The sequence below is a fragment of the Meriones unguiculatus genome, chromosome 3 (genome assembly GCF_030254825.1).
Source record: "Meriones unguiculatus strain TT.TT164.6M chromosome 3, Bangor_MerUng_6.1, whole genome shotgun sequence".
NCBI classification, from domain to species: domain Eukaryota; kingdom Metazoa; phylum Chordata; class Mammalia; order Rodentia; family Muridae; genus Meriones; species Meriones unguiculatus.
In genome coordinates this window covers 161,193,530-161,212,385 of record NC_083351.1, presented here as the reverse complement: position 1 = coordinate 161,212,385, position 18,856 = coordinate 161,193,530, and the positions used below count along the sequence as shown (strand labels likewise).

General features: G+C 37.6%; 1 protein-coding gene and 1 long non-coding RNA gene across 3 annotated transcripts in view; one reads left to right on the top strand and one right to left on the bottom strand.

Moving 5' to 3' along the window:
• Window positions 1–1,136: 1,136 nt before the first annotated feature.
• Window positions 1,137–18,352, bottom strand: LOC132653189 (uncharacterized). The gene is made up of 2 exons (XR_009590951.1): window positions 18,095–18,352; window positions 1,137–1,469 (listed from the first exon to the last, which is right to left on the bottom strand). It is a non-coding gene; the product is annotated as an uncharacterized LOC132653189 (long non-coding RNA).
• Window positions 9,236–18,856, top strand: part of LOC132646047 (UDP-glucuronosyltransferase 2B17-like) — a 47,211-nt gene continuing 37,590 nt past the window's right edge. For both annotated transcript variants that reach the window (XR_009590935.1, XM_060380865.1), the window contains exon 1: window positions 9,236–9,253. The gene's annotated coding sequence lies outside the window, so the exon portion shown is untranslated. The remainder of the gene's footprint in view (window positions 9,254–18,856) is intronic.

The window sequence follows — 18,856 nt, the reverse complement described above, 5'->3', positions numbered from 1 at the left end:
TTTTCTACTGGGCCCATGACCTATCAAGTTTCAGGTTCTTGGCAGTTATCAGTGCCAGGTATTGTATCCATTTCATGGAGTAGACCTTCTGTGCAATCAAAGAGTGCTTGGTTATCCTCATAACAAGTATGCCACTCTTGAAGCAGTATCAATCAGTTCTGTTCCTGGACTAGGAGACTGTACGTAAGAACCAACATTTTCTCTTCATATTTTGCCTTTGGACATTCTGATTATGTAGAACTCTCTTCTGGTAAACCTTGAAGCTGCCTACAGGGTACAGTTCCTTGGGTATAATATGAATTGAATTTTGCCTCTCATTCCTTGGGGACTATCTGTGCAATATGCTAGTTTTTATCTCACCATCAAGGTCTAACATAACTGTCAACAAACTTCTGTTCTTTTCTTGACAACATTGGGTTAGAAGCCTTAGATGTTGGATCTGACTTCAGTAGACATGATATTTAGTTTACAATGATCAAACAACCTAAACTACTCTCATTATGTTTCAAAAACATAATAGCATGTCATTAAATTGAATTTAGAACACTTTTTTCCGAAAGCCAGTCACCGTAGCTTCCTTTACAGGGTTGCTAGAACATGAATTTTATCTGAGCACTTCAGAGACAAAGACAGAAGGATCTCTCTGAATTTGAAGCCAGCTCAGAGCCACAACATGAGATCCTGTTTTTAAAAAAACAATAATAGATATAAAATAAAATTTTACCAAAAGTTTTACAGTTTCAGAGAAGATGGGTGAATGCTCAAACATTTTTATTAATATTAACATTCATGATTATTTTATTAATATATTCTGTCATATTTATAAACAGTATCTTTGTTGCCAGTAGCTGAATAATTGAAACATCATTTATGCTTATAGAAAAATTTAAACTAGTTATTTCTTATTTATTGAATATATAAATTTAGATTAACTTAATTGTTGAAAATAACACATATTTCAGATGTGCCAAATTATTTAAAGTTTTTCAAAATTATTCTCTTTCAAATAGGATAAAAATTAAAACTGATTATGATGAAACTATTTCTATCAACTTTTTAAAGAAATAGGTATACACAGCAATCATGATGACACATATTTTTAATCTCAGCATTCAGGAGGCTTAAGAAGACACAGGTTTATAGGTTTGAAGCCAGTCTTGTGTTTATTTAATGAAACACAATCTCAAAAGAGAAAAAAAATGAATCCACCTTATATTAAAACTTTTTTTTCAAACAAAAGTAACAGTCTCACAAAGGGTCATTAATGAGAGTCCTCAAGGCAGTGAGAAGGTCTATAGTTGGCAGTATGTTAAAATCTCTAACAGTTGCTCCCTTGGCTACCATGTGATTAATATTATCAGGTTGATCTTCAAACAATGGCACAGAAACTATAGGAATGCCATGATAGATTGATTCATAGATGCCATTGGTTCCACCAAGAGTTACAAAAGCTTTGGTTTTTGGATGACCTAGAAGAAAAGAATTTTTATGTAATTGTTGATTATAACATTAAAGAGAGATGAGGGTTAAAAAGAAGAAGCTGTTCTCATACAAAACAATTTATTATATCAACAAATTTGCAATAAAACTGCCTTGTATTTTTATATCAAGGAGCTCTGGAGTGTACTGGAGAAATAACAGAATGCTATTTGAGAAAAGTAGTATGTGACTCAAGACTTGAAAAATGAAAACAAGATTGCCACATGATAAAATGAAAGGAAAACTATGGGTAAATATATGCAGTGGAAAAATGTCCACATGGTTAGTTTTATAGTACCAGGTATTAATTTCCTCTGAGGTTCTTAAAAATAGAGAAGAATCCACAATGAACACTTTTATTAAAAAGTGTAATTTCTAATTTCAGTTGAAATCCTCATTCTTTTAAAAATGTATTTATTTATTCACTTTACTTGCTTACCATAGCCTCCTCCCTCCTCTACTTTCAGCTCCACCATTCTTCCTTTTGTTTTCTGTATGCCCTGTCCCTTCCCCACAGAAAAAGGGAGCCTGCACCCCACATACTCATCCCAGCACATTAAGTCCCAAACATAGTAAAAACAATACACAGTAAGCCCATAGCCAACATCAAACTAAATGGAGAGAAACTTAAATTAATCCCACTGAAATTAGGGAAAAGGATGGCTGACCACTGTCTCTTTACCTTTTCAACATAGTACTTAAAGTCCTAGCTAGAGCAATAAGACAACTAAAGAAGATCAAGGGAATACAGATCAGAAAGGAAGAGGTCAAAAGTATCACTATTCACAGATGATATGATAGTATACATGAGCAACCCCCAAAATTCAACCAGAGAACTCCTTCAGCTGAGAAACAACTTAAGCAATGTGGCTGGATACAAAATCAACTAAAAAAAAAATCAGAAGCCCTCTTGTATACCAAAGACAAAAGGAATGAGAAAGAAATTAGGGAAACAACACTCTTCACAATAGCCACTAGTAACATAAAGTTCCTTGGTGTGCCTCTAACCAAGCAAGTGAAAGATTTGTTTGAGAAAATCTTCAAGTCTTTGAAGAAAGAAATTGAAGAAGATATTAGAAGATGAAAAGATTTCCCGTGTTCATGGATTGGTAGGATTAAGAAAGTAAATTGTCCATTCTGCCAAAAGCAATCTACAGATTCAATGCAATTCCCATCAAAATACCAACACAGCTCTTTACAGACCTTGAAAAAAAGATTCTCAACTTCATATGGAGGAAAAAAAAACCCAAAAATTCCAAAATGATCCTGTACAACAACAGATCATCTGGAGGTATCTCTATCCCAGACCTCAACTGTACGACAGAGCAATAGTAATAAAAACTGCAATGTATTGGCATAGAAACAGAACGGTGGATCAATGGAACCCAATAGAAGACCCATAAATAAACCCACACACATACAGATACTTGATTTTTGACAAAGAAGCCAAAATCATTCAATGGAAAAAAGACAGCATCTTCAACAAGTGGTGCTGGTCCAACTGGATGTCTGCATGCAGAAAAATGAAAATAGATCCATATTTATCACCTTGCACAAAAGTAAAGTCCAAGTGGATCAAAGAACTCAACATAAAACCAAACATAGTAAATCGATTAGAAGAAAAAGTGGGGAAGACCGTAGAACTCATTGGCACAGGAGACAACTTCCTTAACAGAACAGGCCCTAAGAGCAAAAATTAATAAATGGGACATCATAAAACTGAAAAGCTTCTGTAAGGCAAAAGACACTGTTGTCAAAACAAAATGACAGTCTACAGACTGGGAAACTATCTTCACCAACCTTATATCTGACAGAGGCCTAATATCCAGTATAGATAAAGAACTCAAGAAGTTAAAAAGCAACAAATCAAGTAATCCAAGTAAAAAGATGGGGTACAGAGCTGAACAGAGAACTCTCTGTAGAGGATTGTAGAATGGCAGAAAAACACTTAAAGAGATGCTCAGAGTCCTTAGCCATCAGGGAGATGCAAATCAGAATGACACTGAGATTTCATCTAATACCCACCAGAATGGCTAAGATCAAAAACTCAAGTGAAATCACATGCTGGAGAGGTTGTGGAGAAAGGGGAACCCTCCTAAATCATTGGTGGGAATGTAAACTTGAAAGACCAATTTGGAAATCAGTCTGCCGCTAACTCAGACAACTAGGAATAGTGCTTCCTCAAGATCCAGCTATACCACTCCTAGGCATATATCCAAAATTTGCTCAAGTATACAAAAAGGACATTTGCTCAACAATGTTCATAGCAGCTTTATTTGTAATAGCCAGAAGTTGGAAACAACCCAGATGTCCCTCAATGGAGGAACTGATACCGAAACTGTGGTACATTTCCACAATGGAATACTACTCAGCAATTAAAAACAAGGAAATCATGAAATTTTCAGGCAAATAGTGGGGCCTAGAAAAGATCATCCTGAGACACTCATGATATATATATATATATATATATATATATATATATATATATATATACTCTCTTATAAGTGGATACTGGTCCTATAAGATAAGATAGCATCAACACACTAAAATCTTTACACCCAAAGAAGCTAAATAAGAAGGAGAACACAGGGTAAGAAGACCAAGCCTTACTTAGAAAGCCAGAAAGGATGGGCATTGGAAGTAGAGAAAATGAAAAGCAATCTAGGAACCTACCATAGAGGGCCTCTGAAAGACTCTACATAGCAATGTATCAAAGCAGATGCTGGGACTCATAACAAAACTTTGGGCAGAGTGCAGGGATACATATGAAAGAAGAGAGTGTTAATAAGACCTGGAAAGAACAGGAGCTCCACAAGGACCAAATATATCTGGGAACAGGAGATTATCTGAGACTGTTTCTCCAACCAGGGACCATGCATAGTTATAACCTAATACCCCTGCTCAGACATCGCCCATGGAAGCTCAGTATCCAAGTGGGTTTTCCTAGTAAGGGGAACAGGAACTGTCTTTGGCATGAACTCTATGACAAGCTCATTGACCTCCCCAGCCTCCCATGGAAGAAGCAGCCTAGCTAGGCCACAGAGAAGGACATTGCACCCATCCTGGTGAGACCTGGTAAGCTAGGGCAGATGGTAGGGGAGGAGGACCTCCTGATAAGTAGACTTAGGTAGAGGCAAGGAGTAGATGATGGAGGGACGGTGGGATTGGAAGGGAATGAAGGAGGGGCTACAGTTGGGACACAATTTAAATTAACTGTAATTAATATTAAAAATAATATATATATATGTATAAAAGGAAAAGTAAAGAAGATTCCATGCTACAGGCCCATAAAATATTTTCAAGAAAATCATAGAAGAAAAATTTTCAAACTTAAAGAAAGAGATGGTCATTGATATACAAGAGGCCTACAGAACACCACATAGACTAAACTAGAAAAGAAATTCCTCACAACATATAATAGTCAAAACACGAAATTTACAGAACAAAGAAAAAATATTGAAAGCACCAAGGGAAAAAGTCCCAATAACATACAAAAATAGAACTATCACAATCACACCAGACTTCTCAATAGAAACTATGAACGCCAGAAGGGCCTGAACAGATATTATGCAGACTCAAAGATAACACAGATGCCAACACAGATTACTATACCCAGTAAAGCTTTCAAGAAACATAGACGGAAAAAAACAAAATAGTCCATGACAAAACTAAACTTAAACAATAGCGACACAGCAAGAGAGACCTACAGAAGATACTAGAAGGAAAACTCCAGTCTAATGAAAACAACTACACCCAAGAAAACACAGGATATACATAACTTCACAACAAGTAAATTAAAAGGAAACAAGCATAGAAACACAATAACACCACCAACTCTACCATAAAAGGAACTGACATTCATTGGTCACTATTATCTACCAATGTCAATGGACTCAACTCTCCAATAAAAAGACACAAATAACAGAACGGTTATGGAAACAGGATCCAACATTCTGCTGCATTCAAGAAACACACCTCTACTACAAAGATAAACACTACCTCAGAGTGGGGCTGGAAATAGGTTTTCAAGCAAACAGACTCAAAAAATAAGCCAGACCAGCTATTCTAAGAGCTAATAAAATAGACTTTCAACCAAAATTAATCAAAAAAGTGAGGAGGGGCACTTCATTCTCATCAAAGAAAAAATCCACCAGGAGGAGATCACAATCCTGAACACCTCTGCCCCAATACAAGAGCACCTACATTAGTAAATGAAACATTATTAAAGCTGAAATCGCACATCGATTCCAACACCTTAATAGTGGGAGACTTCAACACTTCACTCTCACCAAAGGACAGATCATCAAGGCAGAAGCTAAATAGGTAAATAATGACACAGAGATCCTAAATCAAATGGGCCTAATAGAGTTCTACAAAACTTTTTGTCCAAGAGTATAACTTCTTTTCAGCACCTCACAGAACATTCTCAAAAATTGACCATCTAGTTGGGCACAAAGCAAACCTCGACAGAAACAAGAAGATTGAAATAATCCCTTGTATCCTATCCAACCATGGTGGCCTAAAAACTAGACCTCAACAATAACAGAAATAACAAAAATCCTACATACATATGGAAACTAAACAATTCTCTATTCAGTGACAGCTTGATCAGCTAAAAAATGAAAAAAGAAATTAGAGACTTCTTAAAATTCAATGAAAATGAAGGCACAACTTCCTACGTTTATGGGACACAATGAAGGCAGTGTAAATAGGAAAGTTCATAACACTAAGTGCTTAAGGAAGAAGTTTGAAACATCTCATACAAGCAACTTAACAGCATACCTAAAAGCCCTCAGAAAAAGAAACAAACAAACAAACAAAAAACCAGACACATCCAAGAAGAGTAGACCATTGAAAATAAACAAACACAGAGCTGAAATCAATAATTAAAAACAAAGAAAACTATTCAAAGAATCAATTAGATCAAGAGGTAGTTCTTTGAGAAAATAACAAGATAGACAAATCCTTAGCCAAACTAACTAAAAGGCAGAGAAACTATCCAAATCAGCAAAATAAGAAACAAAAAGGGAGACATAATGACAGACACTGAGGGAATCCAAAAAAATCATTAGATATTACTAAAAGCCTATATGCCACAAAATTTGAAAATCTAAATGAAATGGACATAATTCTTGATATATTCCACCTACTAAAATTAAATCAAGATTAGGTAAATAGATTTAAAAATCCTATATCACTCAAGGAAATAGAAGTACTCTTCAAAAGTCTCCCTTCCAAAGAAAGCCCAGGGCCAGAGGGTTTCTGCTTAGAATTACACCAGCCCTTCCAAGAAGAGCTAACTCCAATTCTTTCCAAACAGTTCCACAAAATAGATACAGAAGGAACATTACCAAACTCATTCGATGAAGCCACAGTCACCTTGATACTTAAACCACACAAAGACTCACCAAAAAGAGAGAACCTGCCTCTCTTATGAACATGGATGCAAAAATACTCAACAAAACACTTGCAAACCAAATACAAGAACACATCAAAGATATCATCCACCATCACCAAGTAGACTTCATCCCAGGCATGGAGAGGTGCTTCAATATATGGAAATCCATCAATGTAATCCACAATATAGAACAAACTGAAGGAGAAAAACCACGTGATCATCTCCTTAGGTACCGGGAGAGCATTTGACAAAATCCAACACCAATTCACGTCTAAAGTCTTGAAGAGATCAGGAATACAAGGCACTTACCTAAACATAGTAAAGACAATATAATTTAGTCAATATACTTTAGCCTATAGTCAACATCAAACTAAACGGAGAGAAACTAAAATCAATCCCATTGACATCAGGGAAAGAGGAAGGTTGCCCACTCTCTCTGTATCTCTTCAACATAGTCCTTGAAGTCCTAGTGATGAGATCTAGCTTGAGTATAACCAAGAAAACTGGGAAAACTGGGAAAACTGGGAACTTTTCACAAATTGCTAAGTGCAGACTATACCCTCTTCCCTCTGCCCCACCCCTGCCAGGGGACTCATACCTCACAGTCAGACAGTTGCTGCAAAAACCCCTAGGACTAGATGTAGGCAGTCCTTGGCACATTCACACAGACTATTTCTGGAAAAGCCCCCAAGGACACAGTTGAGGGCAGGCAATCCTTGGAGAAACTGCAAAAATGGCAGCTTAACCCTGAGTGTACTGGCTCAAGCTGGTAGCTAGACCCAGAATATCCACCAGTGAAAAATTGCCCTGTTGCTATTTCCAGAATGGCCTATAAAAACCCAAGGCTTTTTTTTCCTCAGGGTCGCCTATCCTTAAGGTTCAGGAGACCCCAACATGTTGGTTTCAATAAGCCTCTTTCAGTTTGCATTGACACTGGTCTTTGTGCCTCACTCTAGTGTCTTCCCCAGTAACGTATGACTCCCATGAGTCTTACACTAGCTAGAGCAATAAGACAACTAAAGGAGATCGAAGGGATACAAATCAGAACAGAAGTCAAAGTATCACTATTTGCAGATGATATGATAGTATACATGAGCAACCCTAAAAATTCAACCAAAGAAATCCTTCAGCTGAAAAACACCTTAAGCAAGTTGACTGGATACAAAATTAACTCAAAATTGTCAGTAGCCCTTCTGTATACCAAAGACAAAAGGAATGGGAAAGAAATTAGGGAAACAACACTCTTCACAATAGCTATAAATAACATACAGTACCTTGGTGTGACTCTAACCAAGCAAGTTAAAGACCTGTTTGAAAAGAACTTCAAGTGCTCAAGAAAGAAATTGAAGAATATATAAGAAGACAGAAAGATCTCCTGTGCTCCTGGATCAGTAGGATTAACGAAGTGAAAATGGCCATTCTGCCAAAAGAAATCAACAGATTCTGTGCAATTCCCATCGAAATACCAATGCAATATTTTACAGAACTCGAAAGAACAATTCTCAATTTCCTATAGAAAAATAAAAAACCCATAATTGCCAAGGACCGAGAGCCTTCAGACAGAACCAGAGGCAGATTCTACAGTCTTTCCCTTATGGGCCACTTGGCCCTCCAACTGTTAATGGCAATCAAGCTCATCATTACTGGCCTTTTGCCACATAGCAGGTTTATAGCTGGAGAACTCAAAATGCCAAGTTCTCTGCTTTTGACCCACCAGCCCACCTGAGACGATTGCCAGCAGCTTTTACAGGTCTTGTTTACCACAGAGGAGCAGGGAAGTATTATTTCAGAGATGCGCAAAAATGTCCCAGACACTACAGGAGTTCCAACCACAGATCAAGCCTGTATTGATGATTACTTTCCCTATTAGAGGTCCAATTGGGATTACAACACTCCTGCAGGTAAGGAGAGTCTCCTAGTCTACCACCAAGCTCTGTTGGCAGGTCTCAAGGCAGCTGCAAGACGGCCCACTAATTTGGCCAAGGTGTACAGACACAGGGAAGACTAGGCCAGCATTTGTGTGGAAGGTAAGTCAGAATGTACCTAAGTTTATTGGGGCAGATTGGAGATATAGGCCCCAAAGTTCAGGACAGATAGAGAAAATAACTAAAACATTAAAAGAGACCTTACCTAAATTGACCTTGGAGACCAGCACTAACTGGATGATGCTCCTCCCCTTTGCCCTTTATAGGGTTAGGAATTCCCCTTACCAGCTAGGTTTAACTCCCTTTGAGATTATATACGGGATGCCAGCTCCTATAGTTCCCAACTTTAAGACTGATGCTACTGCTGAAATGGATAAAACAGATTTTTGAGAAATGTTTAAAGCTTCTGTGCAAGCAGGCAGCTCTTAAAGGGGCAACAGCAGCTTCTCAGGTAAGAAAGCTACAAGCCTCTATGGTTGTAAAAAACAATGGATTCAACAGGTATCAAGATGTTCCTCCCTTGAAATAATAGCTAAAGGGAGTAAAAATGAGTTTTACAGTTTTGATTGTTTTGAATATATAAGTTTACTATGTTCTATATATCTTGATGTCTGATAATTGATTATTAAACGTATTTAGACTTTACATAATTTCTGGCCTGTCTTAAAAACCAGGTTTATAAAAATAAGGTTTTAAACTCTATTTATATAAAATATTAAAACTGCACCTCCATGTGTTTGTATACAAGAACTTTTCTTGCTGGCAGCCACAGTTTATAACATCAAAATAATACACTTGGTATTGATTTTAAAAGTACTGAATTGTTTGCATTGATAAAATTTGGTTTTGACTTTTAAAATTATGGTTATACTTTGTGACTTCATTTCTAAAAAGGGAACCTTATTGTGATATTGCAAAAACAGGTTTAAAAAATTATGTTGAAGGCTGTGAAGTATTTTAAAGTTTATCAGGTATTTTAGACAATGACCTTGGGCATTCTAACAGGGATACTGGAACAGTTTCTCAATATTTGGGGGAAGACAAGAGACTTTGGTATTTATTTTGTTAATTTTACCAAATGAAACCAAACCATACTATTTGAGCCAATTAAGAAAACTGCAGTTTTTATGATATATTGAGTCAGAATGATAAAATAATGAAAAGGGTTCTGATGAAAACTTTTATATGGTCTGAAAATCAAGAAAAATGTATGGTTAAAAAAAAAAGAATAATGCTACCCAGAGGCTATTTAAGCTGTGGGTTGGCTTTCCCCGGAGTCCGAGGATTGTTCAATGTTCCTGAATAAACAGCATTGAAAAAAAAATCATGGAGAGAAAAAAAAAAAAAGAATAATGGATCAGAAAAACCAAACCTGAAGGTACATAGAATGTTATAGAAGGTATAAACTATTTGCTTTGTTTTTCATACCTACAAGTATGATTTGAGGAAGAACTGTAAAATATGTTGCTCTTCATTTAAAAGGCTTGTGTTTCTTCAATGTAAAATGTTTTTTTTTTTTATGCTTTTTAGCCTAGGTTTATACAGGGTTATATCAAGTCGTTGTTAGTGATTATAAAAACATATGCCTGGTTTCCAGTTCCTATATAAATGATTTAATGCTGTTTCTTTCTGGCTGATAGGTGTGAAATGGCCAGAATTGTCCATTTTCCACCTCTGCTAAGGTTGCCAGTTGTGTTTAGTTCTCCATTTAGTGCTAAATGAAACTTTTGTCCTTTATGTTTTTTGTTTTTTGTTTTTTTTTTTTTGCTGTTTAGTCTTAATGCAATGTGATAAGATGAGCAAGATTTGCAGGCCCTTCTGTATATTGTATCTGATTAAAAGTTGTGTTTTGATTTTAGTTTAAAAAATATTTGAAGTTATATTAATGATTGCAATTAGTTATAAGAATATTTTTTTCAAGGATTTATTTATTTATTTATTTATTTATTTTTCAATACAGTTTATTCAAGAACCTTGAACAATCATCTGACCCTGGGGAAAGCCAGCCCACAGCTTATATAGCCTCTGGGTAGCCAACACCAGCGTGCCACGTGGGCAATGCAGATAGGTCCACATACATGGAAGCAAGCCAGATCCTCGGCCTTAGCCAAATGTGCAATTGTTCGTGACAGAGAGCACTCACCATCGGGAAGGTGGAAGGCGGAAACCAGCTCCATCTTTAAGGCATAGCATTCCGCAGCTCTCTACAGTTCCCCCTTTTTGTTTTAGACGCATCAGGCAAGAGTAGAGGTCTGATCTCTGATATTAGAAATAAATTGGGACTTTGTACTGATGTTCATTTAGGTGTCATCCACCCAAAGAGCATCAGACCCATCTGATACCTTTTTCTCAGAGGCGGGACCTGGGGCATCAACCCTCATGCAATCAGACATGCTCTTCTCTGGGTCCAAAGCGGCTTACCCTGAGTGCAGTGCTTAGCCTCGCATCCTGGGTGTAACATTTTAGCTTTTTATGGTAGCCAACCATGCTTGGGGAGACTGTCCTGCTTCAATGGCTATAAAGGCCTGAATGGAAGGAGAGGAGAACCTCCCCTATCAGTAGACTTGGGGAGTGGCATGCAAGCAGAGGGAGGAGGGAGAGTGGGATTGGGAGGGGAGGAGGGAGGGGCTTATGGGGGGATGCAGAATGAATAAAGTGTAATTGATGAAAAATTTAAAAAAAAGGGAAAAAATAATTTAAGAATCTTAAATGACTTTCAAAAGTGGAGGAAAACATGGAGTTAGTCAATTGGCATGGAGCACGTCTCGCCCCTGGGGGCAATGGTCTCCTGAACCTACTCAGACCTCGGACACCACCACTGCTAGTTCTAGAACTGATGCAGGATTTTCCAACGAGGGGGTTAAGGCTTCCCATAATATTTCCTATAAGCCCACACCTGTTTGTTTATATCCCCCATTTTTATTCATTATTAGCCAGATAAAGCCAAGTAATTGTGGTAATGATACTTGCTTTTTTGCCTAATGCTGGAATGCTAGTAAATTTAGGTATGCCCTGGTTACTCGCATGCCTCGCTGGGTGCCTGTGCCCATTGATGCCCCTCACGCTATGACCCTCTTCAGACAGAAAAGGGATCTTGGAACTACAGCCACCATTGTTACTGCCATCTCATTGACGGCTGTTGGAGATACCACCGGGGCATTAGCCATGAGTCATACTGGGCAGACTGCTCAGACCCTGAATAATCATTTAGCCAATGTAGCTCATGCCCTAGTTGTACAAAAAGGAATTAATGCTCAACTAAAAGGAAGCTTGATGGTGTTCAATCAGAGGATTGACCTCGTGCAGGAGCAAATTGATACCCTATGGCAAATTGCTCAACTTGGCTGTCAATGAAAATATGCTGGACTTTGAGTCACTAGCATACAACATGAGAATTTTTCCTGTGCTGCAAATCTGTCTAAACAATTGTATAGCTATATTTTAGGTAATTGGACTGGAGAATTCGATACTACGATGGAGCAGCTGAGAGTGGCCATTGTCACAGTAAATTCTACCAGAGTGGATGCAGGACTAGCCACAGGATTATCATCATGGATTGCTGCAGCCATGAATCATCTGAAGGAATGGGCGGGCATGGGAGCGTTAGCAGGCCTTCTGGTGTTGGTCTCCTTGGTTTGCCTGTGGTATATATGCAAGATTAGAGTCTCACAACAGTGTAATGCAGCCATGACCATTCAGGACTTTATAGCCATTGAAGCAGGATAGTCTCCCCAAGAATATTTTTAAAGTTAAGCCTAGGATGGGTAATTATGAAGTTTGTCTATGTAGACCTATTTGAGATAAATATGGGTTTAAAACATTTATTTAAGGAATATGCCAGAATTAGAGATTATGACATTCTATTTTATAGAATGCAATTTAGAATAAAAAAATTAAAAGAGAGATAAAAATAATTCAAATATGCTGTCCCTCAAGCTTGTCAGAGATCTGATGAATATAGCATTTTAATATGTGTAAGCTTGTTATGACAGAGAGTCCCAAAATCCTGGCAGTAGCTCCCTGAAGGTCTCCAAGAAGATTTGGGCACAATGCGACTCTGGATTACGGTATGCTAACTACTGGACAAGACTGCCCCAAATGGCCTACCGCTAGGGCCCAGTCTAAACTGTGGACAGAAATATGGTCACCTGGAGAGTCAATGTTTCATGTTGCTAAGGGCGAGGTGAGGCCATTCTCTCATTTCTTTCTCCACAGAATTAGTCTCTCATCTTCTGTGCCTGGTCACTGGACCACCCTCATCATGATGCCATGAGACCACAGGAGGCAGGGACAGCTGCCTAGAGTGATGGACAGACTAGTTGTCACTGTCATTTGGATTGATACATGGATTGGTACATATTTATCCTTCTCAGGTCTCTGATTACATTGATGGCTAAGCTAAGCTAATGGTAGTCTTGCAGCTAAAGAGCAGATACTTAGATCCATTGTTAGTTTATTGGTTAGTTAAAATTACCAGGTACTAGGTCTTCTATTTTTAAAAAGGCAAGCAGGGTTGCCTTGCTTACAAGCTTCATGTTAATTATCTACGTCTTATGGTGAATAGTTGGATAGAAAGATCATGGAGTTTATGTAGGGTCTGAAGATATAGGAGTTTAGGTTTTGAGAATCTAGAGAATGTTGTTTGGTCTGGGAAAATGTTTCAGGGTTGACAAATGCAAGAAAGATTGGATGGTATAAGTAGATGTTTTAAGGTATATGAATGTGAATTGTAATGATACAGAAAAGTGATTTGAGGCCTATTAAAAGTGGGAGATAATTCAGATTTCTCTCCTCTTTCTGCTATTGTTGTGCGTATGTTGTTATAAGATTTCAGAAGTCCAGAGTTTTGACATTGAACAATAGAGTTTTGATATGTTGAAACACTGATTGCATATTATTCAGTCACAAGCTTGAGATTTTAATTGCCTTTTGGTTGTCTTCTGGAGATAGACTTAGAAGTGCATTTCATCATGCTAAACACATCTATACAATGTATATATCTAACACAAAAGCCAGAGCTTTTATTATGATATTTTTAATATTTTACATTTCTGAGGTAGACTTTGATATAGGATTTAGAAATATTTTAAATCTATTTCTTCTAGTGGCTTTGTTAAGGAAAGTCCAAGCACTCAGAGTTTAATACTAAAACCACTAATATAGTTCTACCTAACTTTCCAATGTAACAAGGGATGGGGACTAAAAGTAAATGGTAAGAAGAACTGACAAAAAGTAGCCAAGCACCTTTGATGGCTGATTACCAATAACAGGGCCTACAGTTAGGGACCTCAAAAAAACTGAAAAGCCTTTGTAAAGCAAAGGACAATGTCATCAATATAAAACAACAGCCTACAGCCTGGGAAAGGATCTTCCCAACCCTATATTTCACAGAGGACTAAGATTCAGACTACATAAAGAACTCAAGAAATTAAAAAGCAACAAATCAAGTAATGCAATTAAAAAATGGAGTACAGAGCTAAACATAAAATTCTCTATAAAGGAATATCATTGTCAAAGAAACACTTAAAGAAATGCTCAATGTCCTTAGTTATCAGGGAGATACAAATCAAAACGACCTTGAGATTTCACCTTACACACATCAGAATGGCTAAGATCAAAATACTCAAGTGACAATAAATGCTGTGGAGAATGGGGAACCCTCCTTCATTGCTGGTTGGAATGTAAACTTGTACAACCACTTTGCAAATAAATTGGTTGCTCTCTCAGACAATTAGGAATAGTGTTATCTCAAGATCAAGCTGTACCACTCCTAGGCATGTATCCAAAATATGCTCAAGTATACAACAAGAACGTTTGCTCAACCATGTTGATAGCAGCTTTATTTGTAATAACAAGAACCTGGAAACAACCCAGATGTCTCTCAACAGAGGAATGGATACAGAAATTGTGGTACATTTATACAATGGAATCCTATTCTGCAATTAAAAACAAGGAAGTCATGAAATTTGCAGGCAAATGTTGGGACCTAGAAAAGATTATCCTGAGAGAGGTATCCCAGAAGCTTAAAGACACTCATGGTATATACTCACTTATAAGTGGAGATTAGACCTATGACATCCTATAAACATTCTAAAATCTGTACACCTAAAGAAGCTAATCAAGAGGGAGGACCCTGGTTAGGATGATCAATCCTCATTCAGAAAGGCAAATAGGATGGACATAAGAAGAGGGAGAAAACAGGGAACAGGACATGAACCTACCACAAAGTACCTCTAAAAGAATTTACCAAAAGGGTATCAAAGCAGATGCTGAGACTCATAGCCAAATTTTGGGCAAAGTGCTGTGAGTCTTAAGAAAGAAGGGGAAGACAGAAAGACTGGAGGGGACAGGAGCTCCACAAGGACATCAACAGAGCCAAAACATCTGGGCACAGGGGTCTTTTGTGAGACTGAGACTGATACTCAAGCTAAGGCCCATGCATGGAGATATCCTAGAACCCCTGATCAGATATAGCCCATGGCAACTAATCTCCAAGTGGGTTTCCAAGTAACTGAAAATGGGACTGTCTCTGACATGAACTCAGTGGTTGGCTCTTTGATCACTTCCCCCTGATGGTGGAGCAGTCTTATCAGGCCACAGAGGAAGACAATGCAGCCAGTACTGATGAGACCTGGTAGGCTAGGGTCAGATGGAAGTGGCAGAGAGCCTCCCCTATCAGTAGACTTGGGGAGGGCCTTGAGAGGAGATGAAGAAGGGAGGGTGTGTTTGGGGGTGGGGGGACAAGGGAGGAGGCTACAGCTGGGATAAAAAGTGAATAAACTGTAATTAATAAAAAAATAAATAGTTAAAATATTAAAAACAATCTGGTTGGCTGAAATTTGTAAGAACCGAATTCTACTCATGATCTCAGTACAAGTTCATTCAGGGTATGGTAATAGTGACCCGATGGCTGTATTCCATGTCCACATCAGGACTCTTAATCAATTTCCTGAGTTAAAGTATAACATCACTGGCATGAGTAGAAAGAAACAAGGAAGTTTTGTAGGTATCTGGGTGCAATGTAAAGGTTTCCTTCTCATTGGCTGTCCTTATGAACTCAGGCTGCTATGCAACAATAAATCAAAGAAGTTAATGTGTAACTCGTCCAGTTCAAAGTCCACCATTCACTGGCAGCAGCTGATGGTGTGGCACAGTTTGTCAAACAGGACTTAAATGACCCCAAAGTCCTAAAAGTTTATTTTCCATCGTTTAAGTTTTGAAAGTGCTATCTTCCCCTCAAGAGGGAATGATTTTGCATTTTTTTTAGATTATATATACTGTGTGTGGAATTTTTAGCACAGTGTCAACAATTGTGTGCTCTGGAAGCCCATATGTCTGGCCTGCATTGCATATTGGTATATAAAAATATAGAGGCAAGTATCAATAGTTATTAAATAGCTGTCAGTAATTGTAATTTCACAAATCTTCATGATAAAAACACAAATACCAATATAATTGGTTAAAAAAATTTAAGCCAATAATTCTGTTTACAGGAATGCAAACACCTCTTGTACTTATCTTATTTTACTATATTTTCTTTTTTATTTAATTATTTTTATTTTTTTATTTACTGTTTGTTCACTTTGTATTCCCCCTGTACCCCCCTTTTGCTCCCCCCCAACCCCACCCTCCCTCTTCCCCACTCATGTTACTCTTCCAGTCCACTGAAAAAGGAGGCCCTCTTCCCCTTGCCTCTGACCCTAGTCTATCAGGTCTGCTCAGGAGTAGCTGCATTATCTTCTTCTGTAAGGCTGCTCCCCCCTCAGGGGGAGGTGATCAAAGAGGAGGCCAATCAGTTCATGTCAGAGACAATCCCTGTCCCCATTACTATGGAGGCCACTTGGACACTGAACTACCATAGGTTACCTCTGTGTAGGGGTTCCAGGCCAACTCCATGAGTGGTCCTTGGCTGGAGTATCAGTTTCAGAAAAGACCCCTGTGCCCAGTCTTTTTGGATCTGTTGATATACTTGTGGAGCTCCTGTCTTCTCTGGGTCTTACTATCTCCCACTTTTTCATAATATTTCCTGCACTTTGCCTAAAGTTTGGCTATGAGTCTCAGCATCTGCTTTGATCACAAACCATCATTTTTTTCAAATAGTGAAAAAAGAAAAAAACACAATATGAGTGATTGTAACTGAGAAAATGCCACACACAGACTATAATCAGAACATTTGTATCTAAGGATTGTAGACAGAAATAAAAATCAAAATGTGATATGAAATTATTATTCATGTACTCACAGGAGAATACATATCTGTGTAAAACAAAATGATCTGAAAATAAAATAGATGAATTTTTAACTACTGGAAGTGCATTCACCAATTGTGGGTGGTGTAGTTAAATATACAAATTTAAGAAGAACAGAAAGAATAATAAAATAATTATAAACAAGGGCTGGAGAAATGCCTTAGTGGTTAAGAACACTTACTATTCTTGCAGAGGCCTGAGTTTGATTTTCAGCTCCCTCATCAAGCTGCTTACAACTGCTTGTAACTGTGTCTTCAGAGAACCAGATGTCTCTGGCCTCTGTGGGCACCTGAACTCACATGTACATACTAACCCAAACACATCATTAGAAATAAATAAAGCTTAATGCAAAAGGATGAACAAGATCACAGTAGGGAATATTAATTTTCGACCTCATCGAATCTCAACTTCAGAAACTCCCAAGAGCCAGCCACATGCCTTAGACAATGAGTGAACAGACTCAAAGTATTGTTACCACCTTACATTAAGCCCCTGACATTAGGCCCATCCTCATTCTGACTTACAGAAAGAATCCTCTTTTTTCTGATTATTTTCTCAGTCACAGTCACCCATTTTATTTAAGTATTTGTGATTCACCGTGTTTGTGTTCATTTTATCATAGCGTGATTGTGCAAGCTGCATGTAGTTATGATTGACCTTTCTACCTAGAATTTCTAGTTAATTATCATCATTAATTGATTCAGTTGTTTGTCAGTTTCACTGAGTTACACTGATTATTGCAGTGGATTCCAGTTATTTTAAGGTCACCAAACTAGACTTTAGCACAGTCTGTCCACAAGAGGTCAGTGTAACCTGTGAGCAGGGAAAAGAAACAGTGTATCTTAAGTTTAAAAGATGACCAATTAAGTGTTTCTACTGGTAGAGTAATGCTGTTAAAATATAATAATGCATTACATTTTCTTTCTTTAATTTTATGTTATCTTTCTTCTTGGTGTTGTAAGAATGCACCATATATAATTATAATCAATTTAACAACAACAAAAAATAACTGTGTATTTCTTCTCTGGGCATTATCATAATACCTTAACAAGTTTTGTTGTTCTAGGCTTTCTCCATACATCGTCCTTGGTTGGTGCATCACTCTCTGCATATTCCTCCTAGTTCCAGATTTGTTGGCTTTATTGGTCTTCTTCTGGAGCTCCTGTCCTCTCCAGGTCTTTATCTCTCTTCTTCTGTAAGACTTTCTGCACTCTGCCCATAGTTTGGTTTTTGAGTCTCAGCATCTGCTTCAATCTCCTGCTGGGTGGAGTCTTTTAGAGAACATCTATGATAGGCTCCCATCTTGTTTCCTCTCCTCTACCACTTCCAGTGTCTATCCTGTTTACCCTTGTACCTGAGAATTAAGCGTCCTCCACCATAAAACAAGGACATCTGCTCAACTATATTTACAGCAGCTTTATTCATAATAGCTAGACCTGGAAACTACCCAGATGTCCCTCAACTGAAGAATGGATACAGTAATTGTGCATTTACACACTGGAATGCCATTCACCTATTAAGAACAAGGAAATTATATAATTTGCAGGCAAATGGATGTAACTAGAAAAGATCATCCTGAGTAAGGTAACCCAGAAGCATAAAGACACACATGGTATGTATTCATTTTAAGCAGATATTAGCCATATAATACAATATAACTATACTAATAGGTTTGCTCCTACATTAGTTATTAGAATGTATAATATATTAAATCATTCACTTCAATTTTCAGTGTTTATAAAGATCAATGTTTAGCTATTTGGGATATAAGTAACACTGTGAGAGACTTCACTTGATATTTAGCA